Genomic DNA, 6,439 nt, shown 5'->3' with positions numbered 1-6,439 from the left:
ATCATGTAAAGATGAATAATCATGTTTGGGGTTCTGTGATTGGCTTCTGAAGTGTCGTAACATCTTTGTATCCTGAATGTATATTTTAACCCTGTTATTAATACGTATATTTTATACTTGAAATCTTTAACTTATTTTAATTTGAACACCACTATAATATAGACGTATGAATAACCTTATTTAAGATTTCAAGTATAAAATATACGTATTAATAACAGGGTTAAAATATACATTCAGGATACAAAGATGTTACGACACTTCAGAAGCCAATCACAGAACCCCAAACATGATTATTCATCTTTACATGATACAGTTACGTACTACAGATAAAGGACGCGTTAGTGATATATATAAATTGCAACATCTGTCGCGTGAAGCTGCCACTTCTCACAATTATTAGTTTAGCTTGAAATACGAGTCGAGTATAGAAAAAAACACCCGGCATATTCAAAATGTTCATATTTTAAAATCTACTTGTTCGTGGAGAAGAAAATTTAACCATTTGCACATTAAAATAATATCTTTTGCTGGGGAATTGTGAACATAGTACAAAGTATTTTAAAATAAAATTATAATGCACATTAAATTGTTTTTCTCGCAAACTAGCAATACTTTTATTATATTTCTCTTCTTTCAACAATACGAGACTGGCGGTTTGAATAAAATGTGTGACAGTGTACAAAATATCGAAGAGGTCAGTGAGCACTGTCCAGATCAAATGATGGACGCATTAGCTTCATTCACGGATAAGCTTTATTTGCTAAATGCGAATACCTTAACAAATCGACAATGTTTAACACAGGCTGAACTATGCCATTTTTAACTAATTTGTTGTTTGTTTGTTTTTCACAATAACAACCCAGTTTCTGCTGAGCATTTACATATTTTCTGAATGAAATGTCAAAGACCTTTTTAGCAATTTAAAGAACATGTTTAAATTATTTGTTACCTTGCATGCATTTCTTCCGAGACAGGTAAGAAATTAAATCATTTTGTAAAATGAAAGTAGTATCACTGAAGACTATTAAATACAGTAACTGAAGTGCGTTTTATTACACTAGAAATAACGAAACTTGCAGTAAGTAATACGTATTCGGTAGTCAAACATCAGTCAAAACACATTCCAATTAAAATGGCAATAAAACACCTAGAATGAATGGAGCGTAAAATTTTGCATAGTCATAAAACATAACTATAACTAAATGTTTTAATTTACAACGGACGGTTAAAACCAGTGTTACGTATTACGATTTCAAGTAGCCTAAATTGGGTTAAATTATAATTTAGATTTAGTAGTTAAATAAATGCCTATATATATATATCCAATTTATGATATTTGCCAACAAGATTGATAATTGATTGTTTTAATATACAAACAATAATATAATTTACAATGACAGTTATTACAAGCAGCTACTACAAACAATGATTTATATACAAAAGTTCCACAAACTTACAAGCAATACAAATTCTTCATTCTAGTCTGGAACTTCCTTGATATCTTATCGAGGGTTCACGATGAGCGAGTTGATTACGAGTTAATGTGGATACAGTTCACTTAACAGGGATCTAGCTAGCTCTGTGGTCTTCACTGATCACACGCCGATATTTCCTACCAGTGACGTTAGGTAATGTTTTCGTAAAAGTACTAATGTCCGATGTGGATCCACTGAAGTTAAATTGTTTATAATGTTCGAATCTATAAATATTCCTCGTCAAATATCTGTAGTTTTCCGATTAATAAGAGTTAATCACAATTATAGCTTCCAAGGTTTATAGTATACCAACTATAGCAAACCAATAATATTTATGGGCGTGTGGAGAGCTTCTCGAAAATTCAGTTTACGTAACAATACTAACGCTAACACTAGCGTTTATGTACACATATATTGTTGCTTCTTACACTCGGGAATCTTCAATAACTATAGAGAATAGGCGGGAGTTTCGCAATACATATTTAACAGTATACGTTATGTACATTTCTGTATATAAATTTAATTTAAACAAACATCGATATTAAAATAAATATAGAATAATAAATCCGTCACACCAGGCTTAAGACTAGTTGACATCTAAACATATGATCAAGTTTATTTTTTAACTAGTTTTTCGTCCGCTATGTTCAAAATATTATTAAAAAGCTGAATTGTAGCAAAGACTGGAACTTTACCATATACAACAATAAATGATAAATATGCTGATTTATTCAACACTGTCCTTTACAGTAAAGAGCATAAAGAGTTCAAAAATCACGTTCACACTGTGGGCAATGCAGGATAATATTGTAACCGCCGATTTGTGAAACACGAAGGAAGTGTTTGAAATAAACCCCCACTTTGCGCAATCCATCAATACGGATTTAAAGGTTATACGCAATATAAAGAAAAACCAGAATTATTACGTACAAACACGTGCACTTTATAAACGTTTCATGGTAATGACTGTTCATGACTAGATTTCATTTGTTAAAATTGGCATAAATTTCCTTCTGGCAAGAGAAGGTAGTGCCACTTACATAAACGTTACACATACACAAAAGGGAATTAACATGGGCAGATAAAACAAAGCAAGACAGATTTGCAGACAGTCAAACAACATACAAAAGGAAGCACACGTATTAAGAAAAAAAAAGCATAGTCAATATACTGAATATATATTTTTTCGTAATTAGTGATCAGTAATGTATATGTGAAATGAAATATGCGTGACGTATAAGAAAGAAAAAAAGAACAAGCACAGACAAAACATTACCACTGATGAACTGGGGAGTAGGATAGTTACATCTCCTCAACTACAGCAACACTCGTCATATCACTGTCTAATAAAAACAAAGTGCATGTCTTACTACGATGCTACACCATCTGCGCTCTGTCTACTTCGTGGAATCGAACTCCGGATTTTAGCGTTGTAACTCCGCTGACTCAACAGATAATAAAAAATATAATAGATCTATACTATTAGCTTTTTACTTTGGAGCATTTGGAAAGCTTTGTTGTTTTCTATGAAATCAAGACTCGATGGAACCAGGAAATATCTAATTAATAAATTATGTACAAAACACACGGGTACAATTAAATTCAAGAATGTATACCAACAGCTAACGTTATTACAAACTTTTAAAAAACACATGAATGACAACATAATAATCAAGCGTAATTTACTGCTTAAAACATGGATGTGAAGCATAACAATTTTTTTCCTTATGAGACAGACAATCGTATAGTTCATTTAATACCCAGACTTTAATAATTTAAGTTCCAGACGTTGCTAGTTTAGCAAACAGGATATATCTTCATCATATTCTTCTAAACAATTGATAATTTTTTTAACTCATCATAGACAGGAAATACATTGGCGTCCAGGCGGTTACACCATGTGATCAGTCTGTACTCTTGACGTAATGGTATCTAACAAATTACACCTATAACTGATGGTTCGATTTGCTTGCCATCATATATTACCAAGAATATATAATTGGACTGTGGATCCGAATATTCATGTTTTGCGTTCTATTACCACAAAAGCGTGCTCCGCACTTCGGACCATGGTAGCGTTAAATGAGTGTCGGTCGAGTCCCTTGATTCGGTCATATAAACGTAGCCCAACAGCTGACTGTGAGTGCTGTTGACTAGCGTATCAGTTCAAAATTAGGGACGGGTATGCGCAGATAGTTCTTGTGTAACTTTGGGCAAAAATTTTACACATATTCTTAATTAATATGAATTAGTCTGTTCTAAGAATTTTTCATCAAATATGTAACAGTTCCCAGAGTGTCTTGTTGACTATGGAGGAACTTATAAATATCAACTTAAGTTTCGTAAAAGTTATTGTACACTCAGGAAACAAACTATCATTATACTGAAAGAATACAATCACAGTGATAAAAAAATTGGATATATTTTAAACGAAAACTCCTTGTCATCAAATTGTTTAAAAATTTTAAGTCAACAAGTCAGAAAAAATTAGAATAATGTTGATTATCTACTTCCGTCAAAAGATGGCGCTATATCCAAAGGCCCCTTTGTTATATATATGAAGACACACACATTACGTGCGTGTGTGTAATATATTTTATCAACTACGTAAGTTCAAATACAGTATTATGATTCACATGAAAGATTTTCTTTGCTTAGATACCACTGTATTTTTTTATGCATTCGATTATCAATAGTAAGTTTCAGGTAATTTTTATTAATATATAAGATTTCAATATTTTTCAAAGTTCCGAACAGTTTATTCCTTAAGCCTGTTTTTAACAAAGGAATTGTTTAAGGAAAAAGTAACATATCCTAATAAATTAACCTAGTAGGTGGTCATATGACATTCACGTGATGAGGGGTGAATGACATCGTGTTATGTGATAAGCGTGCTGGAACAATACTTTGGGGGCGACTTTTGATATTTCTCTTTGACCTGTCCGTAAGTATAGCATTGATAACTGAACCTGATTTAACATGGATATCAAATAAAAATTCGTACCTCATAAAAAGAGACATTTTTATTTAATTTCGAGTGATAACCTATTGTGGGAAAAAAAAAAAAGACTTAAAAAAAAGCTTATACGAGTCTATGCATTTACTTTGAAAATTGCGGTTAGTTCTCAAACGTGCAATTAGTATTCGAAAACAACAGAAAAAAAAAAGATAATTACGAAATCGAAACATTTGACCTCAACTATCATTTTTCCATGCGGTGCCTCCTAGGTTAGCATGTGGTTTTATTAGTTGGTTTGAAGTAATACACAGAGCAATAAATCAGTTATATAGCCTAGATATTTTAGTTTAAAAACATCGAGGATAAACGTACTAAAGTGTATTGGAATTAGCCTCAAATTGTTTCATACACGAAGGAAATATTTCCTTCGGTAGTGTAATTTTTAATTAACTAACTATCGTTTCAAATGTGATTTTGTATTTTTTTTTTATTTTGATACATCGATTGAAACATTTTTTAGTCATACTTTTCCATGTTCATCATATACTGACTGAATTATTACTGCATGTATATATTAAGTTCATCTATTCTGGTTATTTAACTTTTTTTTTTCACGAACTACCTCCAGCTTTTCTCTACAACATATATATTTACTGAAATTCGACCTGTAACAGTGTAAGCCTTTGGTAACGGTGCGAGGAACCCGCTTCCCCGTATAACGTGCAACTCTTATTTTTGTTCCCTCTTATAGGAGCAACTTCATTGACACTCCTGAAAACCCCCCAAGAACAAACCTTTGTTAGTGGCGGTACTCTCGAACACAGTGCAGTTCAGGGTACAATGGCAAGCAGAACCAAGGTCTACTGTGAGGCGAGTGAATTGCTATCTCCAGTGGTGCAGTTTTGTTCAAGGCCATGTGATGTCATCCAAACGTATCCAGAGGGTACAATCAGAAGACTGAATATAATTCAAGTGGCCAAACCGGTAGGACAACGTGAAACTGCGCAGTACAAAAACTTTTTTTTTCTTCTGCTGCTAAGTAACAACGGCCATGCCTCAGGATGAGCCACAAGTTGCACGTTTCTGATATGAAATCTTTAACTGCCTGTGGGTATTTGTGTATGATAACGGAGTTCGATAGCCTAAACAACACTAACCCTCTATTTTACACAGCTGCTCAAATCTACCAATGGATTGAACTTCTTCTAATATTCCATAAAGTCTCTATACTGAATTTGGACAGCGTATGAGAGAGAGGCAAACCGGTAGCGCCACCTGATGAGAATGTTGACATAAAAAGCTCCTACATAAAATAGCCGTGCATATTAAAACACGGCCAGTCGTTTTACAGGCAGATACGTTTGCGGAATGTATAATGATGATAAAACCACTAATTTAGTCTTTTTTAATCATACACCCGCAATAAAAAAAAAACATTGGTTTTCATTTATGCAAATAAAAAAAAACCCTTGTAGGTGTGGTCGTCTTTAACCAGTTTCTGTAATATTACAGCTGGAAACATTTTACGAGATATTTGATACAACAACGAAGCACTCAGTCAAGTTTCTCCTACACAAGTTTACATTCAGTGCTATAAAGCAGAGCGTGTCTCAAATTAACAAACTTAATAAACGTCAACATCTTAGGCTTTTCTTTTTGACTGTAAATAACTCGTGAACTGTCTCGCGTTCAAAAATAAGTGCAGGCCACTGGGCCTCAGTGATGCATTATTCAGACAGCAAATGAAGTCTTCCGAATTACAAAAAAAAAAATAGTCCTTAAGCTTCGTACACATCTTTACCGTTGTATTTTCTAGCTTTAAAATCAATAAGACAAAACAAAAAACATCGTTTTCTTATCGACTGCTATTGTAACGAAAAAGATAGTCGGTGAATGTAGATGTCGTCGGTATTCCTTACTGACAAATAATAAATATTAGTTACACAGTAAAACAATCATATGTCTATACACTGATCTAAAAGCTAGTAAAATTACAAATGCTTAT

The 6,439-nt window shown here is 33.0% G+C and overlaps 1 protein-coding gene across 2 annotated transcripts in view; it reads right to left on the bottom strand.

The window, feature by feature from the left end:
- The window catches only part of LOC106458497 (leucine-rich repeat-containing protein 70-like), a 23,277-nt gene that overhangs the window by 12,144 nt on the left and 4,694 nt on the right, over positions 1–6,439 (bottom strand). The window contains exon 1 of one of the 2 annotated variants that reach the window (XM_022384732.1): positions 5,229–5,474. The exons of the other annotated variant lie outside the window; for it this stretch is intronic. The gene's annotated coding sequence lies outside the window, so the exon portion shown is untranslated. Of the gene's footprint in view, positions 1–5,228; positions 5,475–6,439 lie in introns of those variants that run through there. 2 annotated transcript variants of the gene reach the window in all.

Source organism: Limulus polyphemus, unplaced genomic scaffold (genome assembly GCF_000517525.1).
Source record: "Limulus polyphemus unplaced genomic scaffold, Limulus_polyphemus-2.1.2 Scaffold476, whole genome shotgun sequence".
Classification (NCBI taxonomy): domain Eukaryota; kingdom Metazoa; phylum Arthropoda; class Merostomata; order Xiphosura; family Limulidae; genus Limulus; species Limulus polyphemus.
Note: the sequence above shows the minus strand (reverse complement) of the source record. Positions and strands in the feature narration are given on the sequence as shown.